This window comes from Peromyscus californicus, unplaced genomic scaffold (genome assembly GCF_007827085.1).
Source record: "Peromyscus californicus insignis strain IS unplaced genomic scaffold, ASM782708v3 Scaffold_9__1_contigs__length_137607984, whole genome shotgun sequence".
NCBI classification, from domain to species: Eukaryota; Metazoa; Chordata; class Mammalia; order Rodentia; family Cricetidae; genus Peromyscus; species Peromyscus californicus.
The window spans coordinates 53,543,210-53,566,339 of record NW_026294617.1 but is presented as its reverse complement, the minus strand read 5'-3'; the positions used below and the strand labels follow the sequence as shown (position 1 = coordinate 53,566,339).

The 23,130-nt window shown below is 38.7% G+C and overlaps 1 long non-coding RNA gene across 1 annotated transcript in view; it reads right to left on the bottom strand.

The window, feature by feature from the left end:
- Positions 1 to 1,219: 1,219 nt before the first annotated feature.
- Positions 1,220 to 23,130, bottom strand: part of LOC128106360 (uncharacterized) — a 43,757-nt gene continuing 21,846 nt past the window's right edge. Inside the window, exon 2 of the long non-coding RNA XR_008216673.1 lies at positions 1,220 to 1,610. This is a non-coding gene — a long non-coding RNA (uncharacterized LOC128106360). The remainder of the gene's footprint in view (positions 1,611 to 23,130) is intronic.

Genomic DNA, 23,130 nt, shown 5'->3' with positions numbered 1-23,130 from the left:
CTAGGGTGCTTAGAAATGTGGCCACAACAATCAATATTTTGTCTTATAGCTTCTTTCTACTCCAGCTTCTCTGCTTTTTAGCTTCCTCTGTTGCCTCCTTGCTTTCCTCTCTGTCCACCATCACCTCAGCTTCCAAACCAAAGACAAGGTACCAGTAATGGGGTAGTTGTACCACAGTGTGGAAAGCCCACTTTAAACATAGGCAGTCAGCTTTCTCCTCCTCAGAATCTTCCGGTGCCTCCCTCAACAGCAGCATGGCACACACATGCCTCTGCAATGATGTCAGTTGGTCATGTGTGACCTAGTGGTCATTTGAAAGAAGTTCTTTAAGGGCTAAAGGAAGCTTCATGATTGGAATGTTTACTTTCTCGTTCTTCACTTCTCTTATCTCCTGAGACATAAGTGGATGCTTACAGACTTAAGAGAAGACAAAAGAAGAAAGGAATATGGGTTCATAGTTAATTTTCATCTTCCAAAAAAGCAGCAAATGGCATTTCTTTCTCTGAATGGCCAAACATAAATATTTCATAAATAAATCCATAAATAAAACCATATCACTTTAAAGATACAAAAGTAATACATATAGATTGAAGAGGAATTTATCTTAAAGAGGCCACCAAAGCCAAGCTGTGCATGCAGAGTGTTTGCTGGCCATTTGATTTTTTTTTAATGGAACATAAAAATCATCAGGTTAGAAAGTATACATTTGTTTTTCTTAAATGTGTAAAAAGATAGAGGCGTTTCAACTTTTTGTTTTATATTTTCTATCAGGACTTCATAGATGAAATTTCATTTTAAATAAAATAAATTTGAAAAATTACTTTTAAGAGAGTAAATTTCCATAGATCATTCTCAGCAGGTCTTATAAGTCTTTTAATATGAGATCCTTAGTTTTATTAGTGTATTATAAATTATTAATCTTGCAAAAATACATTAAAATAGAATTAGAATGTCTTTGGTTTATATGACTCATGATACTAAGTCAAAAATAATATAATATGTGTTATTCAGAAAGAAATGTAAATGTGGCCTAAAAAGAACATTTTTGAGTCGGCTTCACATTAAACATTGAACAGAAAAGTTCACTTATTTAAAATAAAGCTAGTCACTGCATCACCATGCTACATGTAAACGTTTCTTTGTAAATAAGGATGAACTGACAGTGCTTGAAAGTACTGTTCATCAAAATCACAACAAGAAACCAAATATTACAAACATGTAAAATTCCATGTTTATTTAATATCCATTACGTAGCTGGTTCATTGAAACCAGACTTTGTGAAGACAAATAACATTTCTGGTGAACATAAACAATTTCATACAGTCGAAATGCATTCTGCATTTTCACATGAATAAAGCTGTCATTATACAGTGGCTCCAGCAATAAAGACCTTGCCTGGAATTGGCATGGCATCACTCAGTGCTGCAAGGCAGCCTGGGCCTCCATCCAGCTCTGGAGGAGAGATGAACAGCTCCACATCCAGGAGCCTGGAGATCAGCACATCCACACTCAGTTGACAATCTTCACTCAGGATCCGTGTTACCCTCCAGGGCACTTAGTCTCATGGGCAACTTCTCAGAGGACACATCCAGAGTTCCAGATAGGCATTCCTAGTACAAACATTTTTAGAAAGTTAAAAGCAATACACCAAGAATTCAAAAAGGCTCAATCAAGTTGAATTTATTCATAGTATTGATAATTATTCATTCTTATAATTGCTTGTGTGCCAAGCACTGTGTTAAGAATGTTTACGAGATCATAAAATGAACAGAAGACTCAGATAAACACTGTAATTATGTTTGCTCCAGAGCCAAAAAGAGTGAATATAGGCTCATAGGCAATAGGCGATAGAAGCAGATGGCTCTTTGTGTCATCAAGAACTACCCTGGAAGAACTAGTGGCTTCCCATGTCCAACACTGCAGACTAGCTAAAAATATCCTCAAGGTCTTTCACGGTTACTTGATTCTTTTTTACATAGACTGGGAAACTGAAATTCTTGATGTTCTTGACAGGCCTCTTTTTCTCCCCTTTGATAATGTGTTTTCCTTTTAATTTTTCTCATTTTTACTAATTCTTTGAGAATTTCATATAATGCATTTTGATCATACTCACTTCCTTCCCCCTTCCTCTCAGAATGACTACCACTTTCCTATACACCCTACTTTGTGTCATGTTCTGAAAACCAGTCAACTACAGTTGGTGATGCCCTTATACTCTCACCTGAGCGCCCTTCCACTGGAGTATGGTCAACCCAGCAGGGGTCACACCTTTAAAGAAAACTGATTGTCCCTCTCTGCACAGCTATCATTTGCCAACAGCTCCCTCATTCCAACCTCCCCTCTCCTTGCTGAGATTCCGTGTCTTCTGAACTTACATAGATCTTTTGTGTGCTATCTCAACACCTGTGAATTCATATGTACATTCCAAACCATGCTACAAACATCTTTGCTCCTAAGAGTGATCATGTGATAGCTTCTGGACAGTAAGAACTAAGTTGCTAGGGAGGTTTACAAGAATACTTTCGTTTTTAAGAGATAGGTGGGTTAGATATGGTAGTTCATGCTTGTAATCCCAGTACTCAGGAGGCTGAGGCAGGAGGATGCCCTTGGCTACATGGCAAGTTATAGCCCACCAGGACTAGAAGAAGAGCCTGTTTCAAAACAAACACTCCAACAACAACAACAACAAAACCTGAGCTATATAAAAGAAAAGATGCAGGCCTGAGACTTTTTTCATCCTTCCTCCTTATAGATTCTGAATTATCCATACTTGGACTTCTTGATTCATATTTTTGTTACGTCATATTAATTCAGTTTCCCCCTACTTGTAGCTACCAGTGATGAGTCATCTAAAGCTATTTTATAAAGTATTAGCACTAATTAGGGAATATCAGAGATAATCACTTGTTAAGTAAAAGGATGAGTTGTATGTCTTGATTGTGGGATATCCTGTACTACATTTTTACAGTCGATTAGTGTCGGGCACATTTTTCTGCCTATGACAGTACACACTCACATCTTAGAAATGGCTGTGGGTTCTTCTTACTATTTGCGCAGGAGGAATGGCTACAGCTCTTGCCCTCATTAGAAGAGTCCACAACTAGAACTGTTTGGGGCCCAGCAGTCATAAGGAGACATATTTGAGGGCAGAAAATAAGAGATTGCTGGAGAAAGTAAGATACTCAAAATACTTGCTTAGGATTTGCCATTAAATTAAATAAATTAGATGTACTTTCTCTCCTTATTTTGGTAGTAACTGAAATCTCTTCTCCAGTATGTAATCTCAGACAAGGTAGTCTCACCATTCTGAAAACAGTTAACCCATTATTCTGCAAATTTATTAACACACAACATATAAAGATACCAAAACATCACACTGTACTCTGTAAAGACTTGCTGTGACTGAGATATGAAGTAAGAAAGGGAAAATGCTTTAAGGGTTATACAGAAGCCCTATTGGAATGAGAATTAATCATACATTTTCTGATCGGGCACAGCTGGCAGGGAAAGCAGCAGCTCTTCAAGGCTGTACGCTTCCTGAGGCCAGTGGCTGTGACTTACAGATGTTTAGCTTCCTCACAGAACCTAGAATTCCAAAATAATTTACAGCTATTTGACTAGAAAACTGTTTTTGTATATGTCATATAATTTCATAATAACTTAATGATTATCAACCTAAACAACTCATGTTTTTCTAGAAGCAACTTTGCTGCATTTACAGTTGAATACAGTGCCTGGACTAGAAGGCCATCGTGAAGAGACAAACCAATGCTGTGGGTGATGAGATGAAGAATGGCAAGCCCCACCCTCACTGCTCATAATGCAGCGGTTTGCTGTGCATTCACCAATCATCTTCTAAGCAACCCAGAAGACATGCAGATTATGTGTTTCCGGCATAAAGGAAGTTTTTAAGGAAAGCAAAGCTTTGTGGCATTAACTATTCTAATATGTAACATCAAATTTACTTATTGTAAATTAAAATGAATAACTGCAGGGCAAGAGAGCTGGTTCAACAGTTAAGCATTAGTATGCACTGCTTTGTAGAGGACTGGAGTTCAGTTCCCAACACCCTCATTGGGTATGTGTGCTTACAATGCCTTTAACTCCAGCTACAGAGTGTCAAACTTTTTCTGGTATCAGTGGGCACTGTACTCACTTGCACACAACTACACAGTACACACAGTTAAGGAAAAATCAAATCCTTGAAAAATGATAATATCCAACATTCTGAAGCATGCGGGCTTTGTTTGATTTTTACACATGGCTCTGGGGTTGATGTTACTGCCACATGTGAACACATGCAATTCAGAAAGACAATTTGCTTTCCCAAGTATCAGCTTTAGTCTGCTTGGACCCCAGAGTTCTTTGCACTGCTCTATCAGATGCCACTGGAATGTTATTTTGTCCAGTTCCAATGAAGGGGTAAAGAAGGGGTAAACCTACAGTCTAATCACTGCCCTAAATCCCTCTCTACTAACAAGGCCTTTTTCTTAACGAGAGGTCTTCTGAGAAGTCATTCTGATAAAGAACGCATTCACTAACGCCGGTCTTCTCACTGAGCATGCTTGGACAAGAATCAGAGTGATTTTCTAAAGGTCTTCAGTTCGTGCTGGTTTTTCAGTGCTCCCTTTTTCTCCTCTTTAATGTCCATTTTCAAAGGAACATTGAAGAGTAACTCTAAGCGCTAGGATTGCTCTGGGGTATTTAACAGGTGTTGAAACCTGTGTCCAGGTCACAGGTTCAGGTGCAAAAACATATGGCTTTCTCTTCTGCTAACACGCGATTTCACACAGGAAGACCAGACCAGCATCTTTAAAAGAGCATGTCTTCCTATAAAAGTGCTCAGGCCTGGGCTTGCAGCAGTGGTTCTGGTGTGGAGTCAGCTGACACTGTTGCCACTGAGACCTGACGAGGCAGAAACACCAGCTACTCCCATGACGTGGTATGTTTCTTATGCTGTGGCAAAGACAGCTGGATACAAGCAGCCATGTGAAGTGGGATTGCATATCGTTCTCAAAATACTTCTTGAGGGGCAGTGAGATCATTCAGCAGGTAAAGGCATTCGCCTCCAAGCTTGCTAACCACAGTTCCATCTCCAGAGCCTGCATGGTGAAGGAAGAGAGTGGATTTCCACAAGCTGCCCTGGAACCTCTGTACATGCTGCCCCACTCCACGAAATACATGTCAAAAACTTGATTCACAGAAACACTTCTCTCTTTTTTCCCCCCTGAGTTTGAGACAAGAAGGATTAAAGTGAATAGCAGAAAGAACCGAAAGGAGAAAATGGACGATACAAGTCTAGACTAAATTAGAAAAGTCATAAAAACATAGTCAAATGGGTCAATAGCTAAACATGACATAAACTCTGGATCATAAGGGTGAAGGCCAAAACAGAAGACAGCTAGTTCAGAACACATGCATTGTAAGTTAGCTTTTTTACCATCTTTACATGTCTTAAACATTGTCTTCAGTTGTATTAATAAAGAAGAAAGATCAGCTGGATTCCTATAGATAAAATTAATGTCTTGGTTTCTGGATTGGACCAAAGATGTTATAAGGACTTCTTTCTGTTTGCTTGTGCCAAAGAGGTACAGTTTCCACTGTTTGCTGTTGAATATGCCTTATTGCCAGCAGAAATCACATCACCTATGAGAGCAATTGCTGTGAAATACTAGGTCTCACTTTACAGACGAGAAAACTGTCACAGAAGGACACTGCATCCTCTCTACATGTGTCACACAAGGACACTGCATCCCTGTCACAGAAGGACACTGCATCTCTCTCAAAATGCAATCAATTCACAGAGTTAGAATTCAAACCCAAGCAGTCTTTTCTAAGTTCCTGTTCTTCCATGGTGGGCTAATTCTCACATATTTAATGTAGATAAACATTTCAGTCTTTTTAGAACAAAACTTTGCACAAAAAAATAAAGCTACGGTTTTATTTGCAATATTTAGTGAGACCAGGACTGACCCAAAAAGTTGTATGATGTTGCAGAACTTTAATTATGTTTCTAATTTGTTTAAGTGGATTAGATATGAAACTATAGTTTCAAACGTAAGAGATGAGAATATTCTCTTGTCTACATAATGATGGTTACAGAAATCTAAAACATTTTATGATTAACAGGAAACATAGTATTTCAAGTGATTTTGTTTTATTATTTTATTTGAAAAGCTAAGCTAGTTCAGTTGGTATCCATTCATAAAACAAAGCAAAGCTACACTTTGGAGCTGAGTGTAAATATACTTGGGAAAGGTGAAGACGAATTAAGACGTGTTTACCCAAACATTTGGAATAATGGTTCATGGATCCTATGGAATGCTCGCCCTCCAAATGGAATTACACACAGGACCCTATTGGCTCATTTCTTAGTTTCTTCTTCATGCTATAAATCCCCTTGTTAGATAAGAACTCTAGTCCATATCACTACCATGCTGTCAAATCAAGCTACTTGTTGTGTGGGAGGTTTGAGTGAAATAAAATATAATGATTCCTCAATTTACTTTGTTATATTTTTAATAGGAAATTCAACCAGTGTCAGTTATAATGACAAACCTCAAAATAGAGAGGAAAAGGGGAGAGAGAAGAGAGAGAAAGAGAAAGAGAAAGGGGAAAGAGAGGAGAGGAGAGAGAGAGAGAGAGAGAGAGAGAGAGAGAGAGAGAGAGAGAGAGAGAGAGAGAGAGAGAGATCTGTCCAAACCAGAGTCTGTTGCAGCAATGACAGAATTTGACACAAAGTACTAAATTGTAAAATACGTTCTCTGAGAGGGGGGCGGGACTGAAAATTTTAAGTGAAGTGGCCCTGCCTTCTGTTGCGTTCTATTTACCAGTTAGTCATAGGAAAACCAAACTCATTTCAGGCTTCTTGAAGAGTAACCCAAAAGAAAATGATTTAGCATCTCTTACAAAGCTTGTGTATGGCCGGAATGCTGAGTATTGCAGACAACAACAAAAGGCACAACTTTCTATGCCTCCCAGAAAGAAGAGAAAATTCTGGGTCCATTGTTTCTCAGGTTGTCATTGTGAAATATCATAATCTAGGAGGCTTGAACAACACAATCGTATTTTCTCATGCTCTTGAGGCTGAAAACGTGTTTTAAGGGAGAAATAACTCAGTTTATGCTGAGAGCTCTCCTCCTGGTATAGATACTGTCACTTTCTTGCTGGCCGTCTCATGGGTCTTCCTTGGTGCCGGAATGTGAAAGGTGCGAGATCTGTCACCACCTTCCTCCTTCCCTCCCTCCCTCCTCCTCCTCCTCGTCCACCCCTCCTGCTCCTCCCTTCACCCAGAAACCAATTTTTTTATTGATTAAATTTCTTTGACAATTTCACACACGTGTAATGAGTTCTGTACCCGAGCCCTCTTTCATTCTCCCTGTTCCCATCATTCTCCCTCTGAAAGTCTCTTTCCAGATTCTTGTCTTTGTGTTTTGTTTTGTGACCCATTGTTTTTAAGCAAAGCTGGAGGGCTCACTGTCGGGTACACAACTGAACACAATGATTGTTCCTACTCTACATCTATCAGTAGCCAATGGCTCAGCAGGAAGAGGCAGAGCTCCCCCCCCCCCCCCCACCCCGAGATGCTCCTTGATCCCTGGCTGGCAATTGGTAGGCCTCGTTTCATGCGCGTACCTGGCAACTTCGGAGTTGGAAACTTTGCAATGCCTGTGTCCTGCTCTGAAGATACCTATATTAGCTGTTTTTAAATTGTTGTGGTTAGATACCATGACCAAGGCAATTTAGAAAAGAAAACGCTTATCAGGGCTTATAGTTCATTGTTAGAGCGCATGCCTATCCTGGTGGGGAGCACGAGACTGGAGGCGTGGCGCTGGAGCAGTACCTGAGAGCTTACATCCTGATTCACAAGAAGGAGGCAGAGAGAGCCAACTGGAAAATAGTGTGTGGGCTTCATGAAACCTCAAAGCCCACCCCTAGTCCTCCAATAACACCACATCTTCTAATCCTTTCTCCAAACAGTTCCACGAACTAGGGACTGGACACTGAAGTACATGAACCTACGGGGCCATTCTTACCGAAACCACCATAAGACCGTGATGTGTCCTCCTCCCTGTCTTCCTGCCCCTGTGTTCCTTCTGCTCCTCCTTCTGCAATGTTCCCTAAGCTCAACAGGCAGTGGCATACATGTCTTGCTTAGGGGTGACAACACAAATGTCACTCACTCTCAACACCTTAAACAGCTACGAGTCTCTGCTTTTTACCAGTTTGTTGCAAAAAGAAGCCTCTTTGATTAAAGATGGGAGTACCATTGTCTATGGAGTACAAACATAAATATTTAACATGCAGTTTGGTGCCATGACAGTTTAGCTTAACAACAGCACATTACCACCTAGAACATATGACCCCTACATCCATTGAGTTTTGAACAGATTTGAAACCTCAGGCATGTATTCCTTCCGGCGGAGGGAGCCTCAAATCTAGTCTAAGACTAAGTCAGTTACCCCAACACCAGTTGTGCCCCTATGGCACCAGTGGGCTGCCTTCTTCTTACAAGATCACTAATCCTGTTTTGAGGACTATACCCCAATGACCTAAGTTAACTCCCAAAGGCCCCAACCTCAAATGGCACCATATTAAGGACAAGGACTTCAACACATGAATATTGAAGGAACAAAGAAATTCAGTTTGTGGCACTGACCAAAAATCATTCCTAGACAACCCAGTAAATGACATGTGAACATGAAAAAGTGGATACCAAAGAGCGGTCCAAGAACTCTTAGAGTTCCACAGAATCCTACATAGCCCATAAATGGTCTCCGAGTGAGGTAAAATAGCCATCAGTGGTTGTCTTAGGATTTCTATTGCTGTGACAAAACACCATGATCCCAAGCAACATGGGGAGGGAAGTGTGTATTTCAGATTAATAATCTCAGGTCACAGTCCATAATCAAAAGAAGTCAGGGTAGGGAATCAAGGCAAGAACTGAAGCAGAGACCATGGAGAAGTGCTGCTTATTGGCTTGCTCAGCTGGCTTTCTTATGGTACCCAGGACCAACTGCTTAGGGGTGGCACTGCCTGTAGTGGGCTGGGCCCTCCAACATCAATCATCAATCAAGAAAACGCACCAGAGTCTTTTGTTTTTCCATACGAAGTTGAGTATTTTTCTTTCCAAGTCTGTGAAGAATTGTGTTGGGATTTTGATGGGGATTGCATTGAATCTGTAGATTGCTTTTGGTAAGATTGTCATTTTTACTATGTTAATCCTACCTATCCATGAGCATGGCAGATCCTTCCATTTTCTGATATCTTCTTCAATTTCTTTCTTTAGAGATTTAAAGTTCTTATCAAAAAGGTCCTTCACTTGTTTAGTTAGTGTTATCCCAAGGTATTTTATATTATTTGTGGCTGTTGTAAAGCGTGATGTTTCTCTGACTTCTTTCTCATCCCTTTTATCATTTGTGTATATGAGGGCTACTGATTTTTTTGAGTTGATCTTGTATCCTGCCACTTTACTGAAGGAGTTTATCAGTTGTAGGAGTTCCCTGGTAGAATTTTTGGTGAGGTAACCCAAACTCAGAAGGATAAACATGGTATGTACTCACTCATAAGTGGATTCTAGATATAAAGTAAAGAACAATTAGATTGCAACCCACAGAACCATGGAGGCTACATATATAGCATGGGGGACCCTAGGATGACTGTAGCTTATAATAAGTTTTGGTTTTACTCAATTACTGAACAAGCCTCAATGAAACATTTCACTATTAAGATAAGCATTTATATTGTATCAAACTGATAATAGAAAAATAAATTAATTAATTAATTTAAAAAAATGCACCAGAGGCTTGCACACAGGGCAGTCTACTGGGGTCATTTTCTCAGTTGAGTTTCTCTCTTCCCAAATGACTCTAGCTTGTGTTAAGTTAACATAAAAATAGCCAGTACAGTGACAATTTCCATGAGCAACTATTTTCCTTAAGAAAAATAGATGTGAAGAATTACGTTGAAAGGTACTTTCTGAATTAGGAAGAATTGGCAATGAATTCTTTGGCTTCATCCAAATGGATTGAGAATTCAACTATTTTCTTAAACAGTTATTTCCATGACATCCTAACATTTTTTAAACTACAGATGATATGATGCTTAATCAGTCCTGTAGACCATGAAAAAAAGTTTGCATATTTGAAAGGCGATCACGGTCACATTATAACACAGTGTGTGATTTCCACTGGAATGGTTGCTCTTCATCTTGACCCTCAATTATTGCCACTGTTACTAACCCTCCTGAAATAAGGATTGCTCATAACATTTTTAGATTTCATTTTGGCAGATTACCAGACTTCACAATCTCAAAGGAAAAGCAGGTAAGGCAGAAGAAGTTCTTTTCTTTTTCTTCCTCATTTCCTCCCTCCCTTTTTTCTTTTCTTTCCTTTTCTTCTCTTTTCTTGTATTTTCTTTCCTTTTTTCTCAACTACCTAGAGTTTGTCTCAGAGAAGTCGGACTGGATGAACACATCATGTATTGGTTGGTGATTCTTGATCATATGTGTAAAATTATTTCCATAAGTAAATAAATACTCATGTTGATGATTAGAAAAGGGCAGCCAGCTCACACTGTGTAAAAATGTCTTATGATACAAACCTCCCTTTTAAGATAACCCCACTCTCCTGCACAATAATTTGCAAAAGAATTTGGGTCTCTAGCCTTAGGCTGAGGAGGCAGAATCCTTGCCTAGCACGTGCAAGGGCATGGTTTTAACCTCAGCACCAAAATAAAATCATAGTGAACTGGTCTCCACTCTTGTATCATCATACCCCTGACTTGATCACAAAGTTTTGACTCACTAATGTTAAGTTTCTGACTGATTCCATAAAGGTTTATAACAATGCCTATAGAACAGTGCTCAGACGTCTTATAACTTGATCTGGCATGAGCCCACATTCTCTGTTTCAGGAGAACGCCACTGATCTGGGACCATTCAATCCTTGGCTGGTCACTTCTCTGCTGACAGTTTTCTGGCTCACCAGAGATTAAGAAAGAATATTGTGAAAAATAGTATGTAAGTAGAGCAGTTAAGCAGTGAATCACTGTCATAAGAAGCTAGACTTCTTAAAGAACAGGACAGAAAAAAAAAGCTTGACAAAACTTGACTCCGAATTCAAAGTTTTTCAGAACTCAAAAAAACAGTTGTGATTTATCTTAAAACACTTTCAGATAGTTATTTCATCCACCTAAGACTTGCAACCTTCACACTTTTATACCAGGGAATAATTATTCCATCTCTGAAATGCCCTTCTTGCCTCTTCTACTACATAAGCATCTGGACTGTATCCAGTGTAGCCTCTCCGCTGGCATATTAGTCAAACATGTGCTTATAATTAACTCTTCTATCATATATTTCTTTTAACTCTGAGGCTTGGGTCATATTCATCTTCATGCATCTAACATATAGTAAACTGTCTAACTAGGATATATTAGGGGCTCAAAGGATGTATGTTGAATGTAAATGATTCATAATGAGTACAGCTATTTCTTAGAAATTTCGACTCCATCTCTCTAGAGTGCACTGTAAATATTAGCCATCTTAAAATTTGATGTTCATTGTTATTATTAAAAGAGCCATGCTTCAAGCAAGGATGAAAGAAAGAAAAATTTCCCCTTTGCTCTTAGCCAGGGAGATGGCACCCTTGTCCTTCCAGAATGAGCAAAATCAAACACATTATCATTAAAGCCTATATAATTCTCTTGGTATTAAGGTTATTTGGACTATAGTCATTTGCTTGTAGTTCTAATAAAGAGGAAAAAATATACAAAGGCATCTATTTTCATAAAACCACAGTCCAAACAATTCTAAGCTCTTCACTCTTTCCATGATGATTATATCTTCAAGAGGTCAACATTAAAGCAGACTTTATGTGTCTGGACAGCTCTAGAAAATATGATGAGCTTGGTAGTGGTGGTGCATACCTTTAATCCCAGCACTTAGGATGCAGAGGCAGGCAGACCTCTGTGAGTTTAAGGCCAGCCTGATCTACACAGTGAGTTCCAGGACAGGCTCCAAGCTACACAGAGAAACCCTGTCTCAAAAAAAAAAAAAAAAAAAAAAGCATAAAAAAAGAAACTGTGACAAAACCAAAGAATCTTGCAGCATTTTCAATGTACAGCGTATCACTAAAATGCTTAATTTTTACAAATGTACTCTTAACGTTGCAAAGAAAAATTGACTTTCTTTGAAGATAATTTAAGGTTCTCTTTGCTTATTTGTAATGGAATTTTATATATGTAACTTATTAACGAACAAAGGTGTGTGTACGCTATGGACAGCAGGGGGAAAAACTGACAGGTATCTTCACTTAGCTGAGTCACATTTGATGGGTAGGACAGTCATGAAGAAGGCACAAAAGGTGAGAGGTCGTTGAGCCAAAAACTCTGGCATCAAAGACATTTTTAACCAAACAATCAATATCTTATATTACTAACTTGATAGACTTTTCTGTCAACTTAAAGCAATGTTATTTTCTCTCTGTTACTGTGTTTGCTCACCTAGAACCAAAGTGGGACCATTACAATATCCTCCATAAAAAAGCAAGATTTGCAGATCCAAGACAACAATCCCAAACTCACCTACAAAAGGGAAAGCTGGAACAGACAATACTACTAGGAATCGTTGAGGTAAAATGCTCCAATTGGAAACTGGGTATAAGTTTCTGTCCCACCTGAGAAAACCGTGTGGTGACTTGTTAATAGGAAGTGAGCAGCTCTTTGTGACTTTGTCTTCACTGATGAAACAGAGAGATTCGCAAGGCATATAAAGCAGCTGAAATTTCCAAGCAAAAATGAAGTCCAAAGAACTGGGTGTTAGAGCGCATGCCTCTCACCCAAGAGGCTAATGCAGGAAGACTGCAGAAGGTTTAGGCCAACCTGGGCTACAGAGTGAGTTCCAATCTAGCTAGACATATGTAAGAGAACTTTCTCCAAAAAAAGTAAAGCAAACAAACACCAAAATAACAAACAAACAATTCTCAAGTGGATCACATAAGTAAATTAGCCCCAAGGGGCAGGGAGGTTAAAAACATTTTCTTTTCTTGCTTGGGACCTGGATTCAGTTCTCAGAACCAACATCATGTAGCTCACAACCACCTGTAACTCCAGTTCCAGGGATGACAGCTTCTTCTGGCCTCTGTGAGCACCAGACACTTGCATGGTGCATAAACATATGTGCAGGCATTCACATACATATAAGATATAAATACTTTTTTTTAATTAGCTCACAGTGACATGAATTGTTGAAGAGGCATTGCATCATTTTTGCGTGCAGAATTTTGCTTCTACTCTCCTCCACTCTCTCTTTTCAGGAAGATGATTAATACATGGTTCCCACTATTGGTCACCTATAATGGGATCTTGAATGACGTGAGGTGGATGATGTGGCAATACTGGATGCATGGGCATCTTATAAGTGAGGCAAGGGGCTGTAAGGATCAATCCCATGTGAAACTAGCTCACAAGTGATTTCCAGTGTCAAATGATTTTCATTTCTACGTCTGCTTGAATTGTCAGCATCAGAAATAGGTCTGTTCATGAACTGACGGAAGAAAATCAAAGAGGAAAAAACAGAGTCATCTCTTTCCTTGTGAACAGAGACTTCACAGCACCCAAAGAAACCACTCACTGTGTACATGGAAAGATATTCCTCAGAATTCCCTGCAGCCTCAATGTTGGACTCAGGAATGAGAAAGCCAGAGTAGTTTTCTAACAAGTGCCAGGCCCTATGCTCAATACCTAACATACACACACACACACACACACACACACACACACACACACACACACACACACACCAAGTGCGTACACTTTGGGATTTGTGATATGACTGATAGCCTCTTAATACAGAACACTGCACTGTTGAAGTCATCACAGGAATCTTTGATAAGTATTAGTTCCCAGGGCACAGGCAAATAACCATGAAGACTTGGGAGGCTATGAGCCCTTGGACAGGACAAGGTACACCTACATTCTTCTCAAGCATCTTGGAAATTATTTTGGCAGTGGTAAATAAAAAAGAAAACAAATAAAGAAAAACCAAAAATAAAAACAAACCCTCCAGATCACAAACTGCAAGTGTAATAATATTTTAAATATTTGCACAATACATATTTTCTCTTCATTTAAAATTTTCTATTTCTAGGAGAAATTTAGTGTTGTATTTTGATGACTCAGTATATTTTTTTAAGAGCAGCAATTCTAAGAACATAAGATTTTAATACATTTTTTAAAAAGCACATTTTTTATTTATTTTTAGCAAACTACACTCAAGATGCAGGGGGAAAGCCTGAGTTGAGCACTGAATTTGGGGTAAAATTTTACATTGAGACAATCTTTTGCCATTTCCCTTCTCAGAGACTCACTCTCCACAAATCAGGTAGAGTTATTCTAATATCTGGGATTCCTCTTCAGTAACCTTACCATGTCAGCCCTGGTGTGACATGGGAATGAAGACATCAAGTTGTATTGTTTTACAAGTTTGAACTCAATGAATATTGTTCACAAGCAGAGGAAAAGACTATTTTGAAAAACAGTTTACACTGTCAAGTGGAATTCTGTCTTCCATTTGGAAGAGGGCCTGTGGAGAGCAGCCCGGACCTCACGGTGACCTGTGGAACTAAGTCCTGACTTCATGGTGGCCTGTGACTAGCAGTCCTGACTTTGTGATTTCCTGGCATCTCTGGGCTTCCGATCTAGTTTCCTTCTCCCAGTGTTATTCTTGTGATTTCCACCCCATCAGTATGTCCAGTCATTATGCATTACTGTATGTGTCACATTCACTCTTACTTGATATTTGTTTGGAATCCTTGCAGAGCCAGGCGGATCTCTGTGAGTTCGAGGCCAGCCTGGGCTACAGAGTGAGTTCCAGGAGAGGCGCAAAGCTACACAGAGAAACCCTGTCTCGAAAAACCAAAAAAAAAAAAACCAAAAAAAAAAAAATTTAACCTAAATATGTCTTAAAAGAAAGTTTTGCAACACTACCATTAAAAAAAAGTCACCTAAAAAGATGGTATTCTGAATTTTTTTGATTTATAAAAACCATACAATATTATTAAACTCTGTGTAGTTTTCTGCTGAAGATGCTAAGCCTGAGGCTCACCTTCAATTTCTTAAAAAAGGAAGATAAAAGTGTTAGGAAGCTCTTTGTTAGCACCAGACTGAGACTTTCTTCTTGATATAATTAGAAATTAAAAGAAAACCTGAAAAGAAGATAGTTTTCAAACTGTGACATTTGCTGCTTGTATGCTTTCTAGAATGATCTATGCACCCTGGTACACATCTCTCACCCTGCCCAAGGTCTCTCTCGAGGTAAGCTTGCTTCCCCACAGACATTCTGTTTGCAGACACACAAGTAGAAAAAGCTCTATTTCTTGTCTGATGCTTCAAAATATAAACACACAAGCATCGTACAGCAAGAGCTGCCTCCTCTCCATCCTTCACGAGTAACTTACTGAGACCTGAAAAGGTAATAAGAAAGCAGGAATAAGAGCAGGAATGAGAATCCAACTGGTCAACCTGACTCGGCTTCTATAAAGACCTTTATTTAAGAATCACATTGAAAACAATGTCCTTAAATGAATTGAAAAAACTTTCATCGAAGCTGAAGGCAAAGGCTGGACTCGCTCTGACGAGGCCAACACACTTTGAACTTCTAAAAATGCAGCTTTTTAAAATAATTTAAATCTTGCTCCACCATCTGCATTTCATTGGTCTCTCTAAGAGTGACCATGCTCTTGGTGGAAATGGGTTTGTAAAAACCCGCCATGGAGGAGTGGGAGTAACGATTCGGCGGCTAAGAGCACGAACTGTTCTTGCAGAAGACCCGGTTCAGTTCGCAGACCCGGTTCAGGTGCAGCCCCACCATCTCTAACTGCAGCTCCAGGGTATCTGATGCCTTCTGACCTCTTCAGGCACCACGCATGCGTATGGTAAACATGCATATATGCAGGTGAAACACCCATACACATAAAAATAAATAACTTTAAAATCAGAAATGGAAAGCCTTTCCACAGCGCCAGCCAGTTGGGGTCTTTTTCATTTTTATTTATTTACTTATTTATTTATTGCTACAGTTAGAAACATTATATAAACTTTAGGCTAAACGCTTTACTTTCTCCTTTGTGCAGAGCTGTGAGAGTTGAACAAATGACAGAATCTTGGAATCTTCTCATATTCCAACATGAAGTAAAACAGATAATTAAAGCTGATTTGCATAGAAAAGAGCAAAGAAAAATTAGTGGGGAATTTTTTTCTCTGTACTTCCACTGTAATTTATTTGTGCATATGTATGTGTGTGATGCATGCGCGTGTGCTGTGTACGTGTGGAGGAACACACACGTGCACAGACCCCAAAGGAGGATGTCAGCAGTGCTGCTATATCATTCTGACCTGACTGGACCAGGAGCTAGGCTGGTGGCTAGCAGGCAAGAGTGACCCCACCCTCCCACGGTGCTGGGGTTACAGGCACATGGTACCATATCTTGCTTTGTGCATGGATTATGGGGATTTGAATTCAGGTCCTCGTGCTCATTCAGCAAACTCTTATCCTCCACACCAGAACTCCAAGCAAATCTACCCATCTGACTTAAGAGTCAGAACCTTCCAGGAGACTGAAGCTGGAGTTAAATGTTTTAGAGCCTAATTTCTAAGAAGGTGCTTGCTCACCTTTACCAAAATTGGTCTCAAGACATTCTGTGGCATGTGCTGCTGTGAGGTAGAACTTTTATTTGGAGCTGCTACTGCTCTCCCCTGCTTAAGTCTACTTAATTGCTTCATCACTGTCTATTTAAAACAATAAACAAAGAGCAGGTCCAAGAGCTGCACTGTGCATGCAGGATCTGAATGTGAGGTAGGATTCAGTATCGTGATGTTTTAGAGTCCAGTGGCCTGAGAATTAGAAGCCTGGAATTCTAAGTCCAGCTCATCACTAACTATGGTAGTGATATCCAGTGCCCTGTTCAAAAAGGAAACGGTGAGGATCAATCTATACAGCTGCTTGACCTAGCATCCCTTGATTCTGTCTACTTCTTACAGTGTGATGCTGATATCTAAGAGGTAAAAATAATGTTGAATGATTTCACAGTAGCAAACTAGTCTGACAAGAGATTTTTTTTTTTAGTGACTAGGTAGTGGTGTCTTGTACCTTCTATGGTTTAATAATGGACCTACAACTAGATGTATATTGTGTTTCTAATCTGCTCGTTAGCTAATTGACTCTGCTATTTATTGACTTTGAGGAAACTAGAGAAAGACAGATATGGATCTAACCATTAAGTAGTTGGTCCTCAAACACACATGCATTAATATTTTATTGATTGCATTTCATTTTAATTGTAGTGTTGCTAAAATTTCAAAGAGATAAATATCTCTCTTTATTTGAAGGCCCCAGAGAACAATAACTTTGAAACATTTATTAACAGAATAAATACAGACAATTATGTATACATATGTCTGTGAGTGACTAGGCTAGTAAAGGTCTTTGAGTAAAAAATCAATAACTGACATCAGGCTTCAAAGGAAGGCTATGATTGCACACACATACAAAAATATTTCCAATCTAGAAGACTAGCTGATAAAAATCTTTACTTTTTCTACCCAACAGCTCTACCCAACAGCCTAAAAGACTAGGTTTTCCAGACTATTGTAACTGCTCTTGGATGCTAACTAGGGATTGAAGGTAAGACTCTACCAAAATAGTTAGAGAAGAGAGAAAGGAGAGAATGTAAGAGCCAGAGAGTCAGACAGAATGCCTGTAAGATGCTGTCTTCTAGAAATGACATGCTAGTTCACTTATGAACTCACAGCATCTGTGGTTACCAGCACAAGATTTGCACAAGATTGAATCAGTCAGTGTTCCATCATGGCGTTAAGAGTGTTCTTCCAAAGGACCTGAGTTGGCATCCACGCTGGAAGGCTCATAACAGCCTGTAATTCCAGCCCAGAAGGATCCAAAGCTTCTGCAGCACCTGCACACACAAGGCATATTCATTCTCTCTCTCTCTCTCTCTCTCTCTCTCTCTCTCTCTCTCTCTCTCTCTCTCTCACACACACACACACACACACACACACACACACACACACATGCATAAATGTAAATAAATAAATCATAAAGAAAAAGGCAAAAATTTCATCATGGATGGTGGGGTTCATGAGGCCCCACCCCTTCCTGAGGAGCTATTGATGGCTAATGGTTGCTGAGAGGGGGACAATCATTTTCTTCAGAGCTAGAGCCACTGGTAAGCCGCCTGTGCGCTTGTAAATAACTCTCCACTCAGGCTCTTGCCAGCAACCCTAATTAAATTCAGTGAGTCATTACAACACAAAAGCCATGAAATCAGGAAGGCCCTCCTTCAGAAGAAGGGGTTTGGTGATAGGGGGAGAGGACTGAGCGAAGATAGTTGTGTGAATGTGACCAAAATAAATTATATACATGAAATTACCAATAAAAATTTAAAATATTTTTAAAAAGACTGTTAGTATACATTTATTAGCTTTAAATTTGAGCTACAACATGACCCTCTGCAAGTGCTGAGTTTTAAAATGTAATGAAATATTGCATCTTCTTAAAGTAGCAGTATGACTTTGAGAAATGCTGCAGGCAACAGTGATTTTGGTTGACTGATACTAGAGATTCTTTCATTTGAAATAAGTCACTGGCAGACTTTCACAGGACTCCACTGCTCAATCCTTAGTTTGGTTAACATTCAGCAAAGCAAGAGCCTACTGGATGTTGGCTATGTAGTAATCTTAGGCATCTCTCAGCAAACTAATTTTCTAATGGAATTCACTAGGAATGATCTGTTGGCTCATGTGTTACACCATATTCCGGAAGTCAAATGCCACTCACTTCTTTTTAAAAAAGGCAAAAGGGGATTTGACAATAGAAATCATGAGAATGTGTTCCATTGACAGCAGAAATCATGAGAATGTGTTCCATTGACAGCAGAAATCATGAGAATGTGTTCCATTGATGGTAGAAATCATGAGAAGGTCTTCCATTGGCAGCAGAAATCATGAGAAGGTCTTCCATACCAGGGAGCTCCAAAGTCCCTCCTACTCTGCTCTGACTCATGGTCCTGGATTATATCCCTTTCTTCATTGAGAGGAGGTGGTGATCACCAAATAACAGCACTGCCTGGGTGGGCTGACAAGTTGCATTTGACTCCTCACAGCCCTTCTCCACTTACTAGACATTGAACTTGGGCAAATTTTTAAAACCTCTTTAAGCCTAAGTTTTTTCTTCTGCAAATTGGAAATATGCTGCAGGGACAGAATGAGATAATGTGAGTAAAGCTGTGAGTACTACGTCTGGCAAACCATAAGCACTCAAGAAAGTGTGGCTTCAATTTATCTTGTCATTAGCAGAGCATAGAGATGACAGATGAAGTACGATTTATTGAGTTCCTAGTGCTCCTTGGGCAAAAAGAGGTTCTTGAAATTACTATCTATCTCCTCATTCTTTTTCCTCATGCTCCCTCACACAAGTTTCTTCTCCATGCATCTGAAAGCTAATTATCTAATATGTGTGCCTTCCCTTTCTTTCATTTCCCCTAGTTTCCCATGGTTCCTTTTAAAATATATCTATATGTAAAAAAAATGCAGAGAAAAATAAAAGTTATTATGACAAAAATGAAATTAGTACATAAAATTATTTGTTAGAAAACATGTCTACACAGTAGAATTAATGACTTTTATTCTCTTAACATGCACTCTAATCAAATAGTGTATTTTTAAAGGTATGCATACTTAGGGAGAGATGCTTATTAAACTCAATAAGTATGTAGTTGTAGAGAAGTGTGAATCAGCTGAAGTTTGCAATAAGTACCAGAGGAAAATCATTTTTATGAAAACTCCAAGACTTAAAAGACATTTGGTTGAATTTGAGCAGAATGACAATCCTGTAAAGCCTCAATTGTCTTCTCCATAAAATGGGGCAATAATATTTCTAGTGATTCCATGGAAGATATTGGATGGGAGAAATACATGGCCTCTGGGTTAGAGTTGAGTCTCATATGTGTTATAGGTCATAAAACAGAATATCTAAATGCTTTGAAACAGAATTAACTGAAAAACTCAGACAAAAACTTTTGCAACCATTAAAATTATCTTATACATTTATGTGCACTATCCATCTGAAGTATAATATGTTAAAAATCAGATACTGTTTTCTTATATTCCACATCCAAAGCAGCTGCTTTCATGCATTTATTGGTGCTGTTGGTTTGAAAGGCCTGTTTTGTAGCTCCTGGAGCTAATAATATTGATTCATTCCAACTTTAAAATTGTTTGCTACATTTATGCATGTATGTATAAGTATATGATTGTATGTGTATGTGTGTGTGCGCGCTTGCACATGTGTGTGAAGTATGGTGGTTAGAAGACAACTTGAAAGATGTGGTTCTTTTTGTCATATGGTGTAGCTGGAGTTTTCTCCAGTCCCACTTGGGCCAGCAGCCACTCAGACCCAAGTAAACACACAGAGACTTATATTACTTATAAACTGTTTGGCCGTGGCAGGCTTCTTGCTATCTAGTTCTTATATCTTAAAGTAACCCATTTCTATTAATCTATAAGTTGCCATGTGGCTTGTGGCTTACCAGTACTTTACATCTTACTTCTCATGGCAGCAGCATCTGGCAGTGTCTCCTGACTCAGACTTCTACTTCCCAACACTCTCCTCTCTGATTATCCCATTTATATTATACTTCCTGCCTGGCTACTGGCCAATCAGCATTTTATTTATCAATCAATAAGAGCAACACATTCACAGCATACAGAAAGACATCGCCAGCAGTATGGGTTTCAGGGATTGAACTCAGATAGGAGGGCAGCAGACCTCTTTACTAATTCACCAGCCCACATTCCAACTACTAATTCTGTAATAGCCAGTGTGTTCCTTATTCCAGCTGAGGTTTCCTCTGAAATATGAATTTGAGTTCACCTTTTCTATATGTTCCTCTGATAGATCTATAGCATATCCTGTTCCCCACCACTACTAATAGTTTTTAAGTATAGTAGTTTCTCCCCCTTGGTCATATCTAACATCTGGTGACCAATGAATCTTCTTTTTTACCATAATACTTGGTTTCATTAAAACTTGTTTGTTTGTTTGTTTGTTTTGAGACAGACTAGCCAGGAATTTTCTATGTAGAACAGGTTGGCCTCAAAGTCAGATTCATCTGCCTCTGCCTCCTGAGTGCTGGGATTAAATGTGTGTACCACTATCTCCATCCTCCTCTGAACACTTTAAATTCTTCATGTTCTATTCAAGAATCTCCAGGTTATATTTAGTGATCCAGCCACCAATTGTTTTATTTCTCCTGCATCAGCTCTGATTGTTCTAAAGAGTATAATGTACTTGATCTTTGGTATCCACAGAGAATATTACCTGCCTCTGGGGCCCCTTGACCTTAGCATTGTTGATATTCTAGGATGAGCTATTGTTTGTTTTTTGTTTTTGTTTTTGTTTTTGTTTTTGTGGGCATCTGTTCTGTCCTTCCATAATCTATTAGGAGTGGACTAGACTTAGATAGAAAGAAGTGCCTGTCATTACATTAAACATCTAATATACATAATTCCTTTACAATAAACAACTTCAATAGAAATACCTAGACATAATAGATAGAACACAGATGTGTAAGTGAGGCAAAAGATTTCATTTTATTTTTTTTTGTAATGCATAAAATTATTGTTTCTTTCCTTCTTTCCTTCTTTTTTTTTTTTTTTTTTTTGTTTTTTTGAGACAGGGTTTCTCTGTATAACAGTCCTGGCACTCACTTTGTAGACCAGGCTGGCCTCAACTCACTGAGATCTACCTACCTCTGCCTCCCAAGTGCCAGGATTGAAGGTGTGCACCAGCACCACCTGGTGTTATTGTGTTTCTTGATTCTGAGATAAGATATTATATAGTTATTCTCTTTGTGAGGGCAAGCCATTTCTTCGCTTTCCAGTTTTGTCCTACATTCTCTGAACTCTAGCTGTGGTCTCTATCATTTCACTAAAACTCTTATCAATTATATTCCCCAATAGCTTCTTGTGGTGGATTGATGAGCTGTCTCAAGTCTGACCCAACTGTCTGTCTTTGATTTTGATATTTGCTCAGACCACATGTTCTTCCCTATATTATACTTTTACTTATTCAAATCAAGATCCTATACAATTTGTTCTTCTTTTTACCATGGATCAGAGAGAGTATTGACATGGTATGTTCTTTGGATAGAACACTAAATAGCCTACAAAAATAATTAGTGACTGATAAATAATGATATAGCAAAGGATGTAATTTTAGGCAAAGCAAATATATAGAGATTGGCAAACTCTATGATGATACCAATTCCATTAGGAAGATGATAACACCACCAAGCTGACAATAACTACCTAAAGATCAGCTTTGGACTACAAACTGCTCAGGACAATTTTGAGATGGCTAGCTGGGATGATTCAGCCTCACAGACGACTCTAGCCAGGACTTGAGATAAGTCCTATACTTTTGCATTATGCAGAGACTGGACAACAAATGATACAGCTACCTATCCCAGGACTTGACAATTAACCCAAAATTTTTCTTTTCAGGATTCCCTGAAGATTTCTTTGCTCCCAGACAGCAAAAAGTAATTTTAAGAACACAATGCCTACATTCCCAAGAGGTGGGGTGGGTGGCTTTTGGCCTTTCAATGGGTTATAGATAATTGTCATTGTTTAGTATGGTTGGTTACAAGTTGTTAATTGATAATGGTGAGGAAAAAAGCTAAACAAAGGAGATTCAATTCAGGGTTCTTGTTTGAAAAAAAAGAAAAAGAAAAAAGAGGATATAGATAAGAGGTAGATTATTGAATCTGGAAAAAAAGGGATAGAAATGATAGGATAGATTATTGAATCTTTTCTGAAAAGAAAAAAGGGAGGATATGGATATGATAAGATAAAAAGGTAGATTATTGAATTAACATTTAAAAAGCAACTATTAGTTTTAAATATTTTTACATTGGATTGGATATTTGTATATTGTATACAAATTATGTATATTGATACAAATTAGAGATTGATTTTGTTAGAAAATACTATATATACATATATTTCTAATTTTGTTCAAGGTATTGTACCTATATAGTTCATTTAACAATGTAA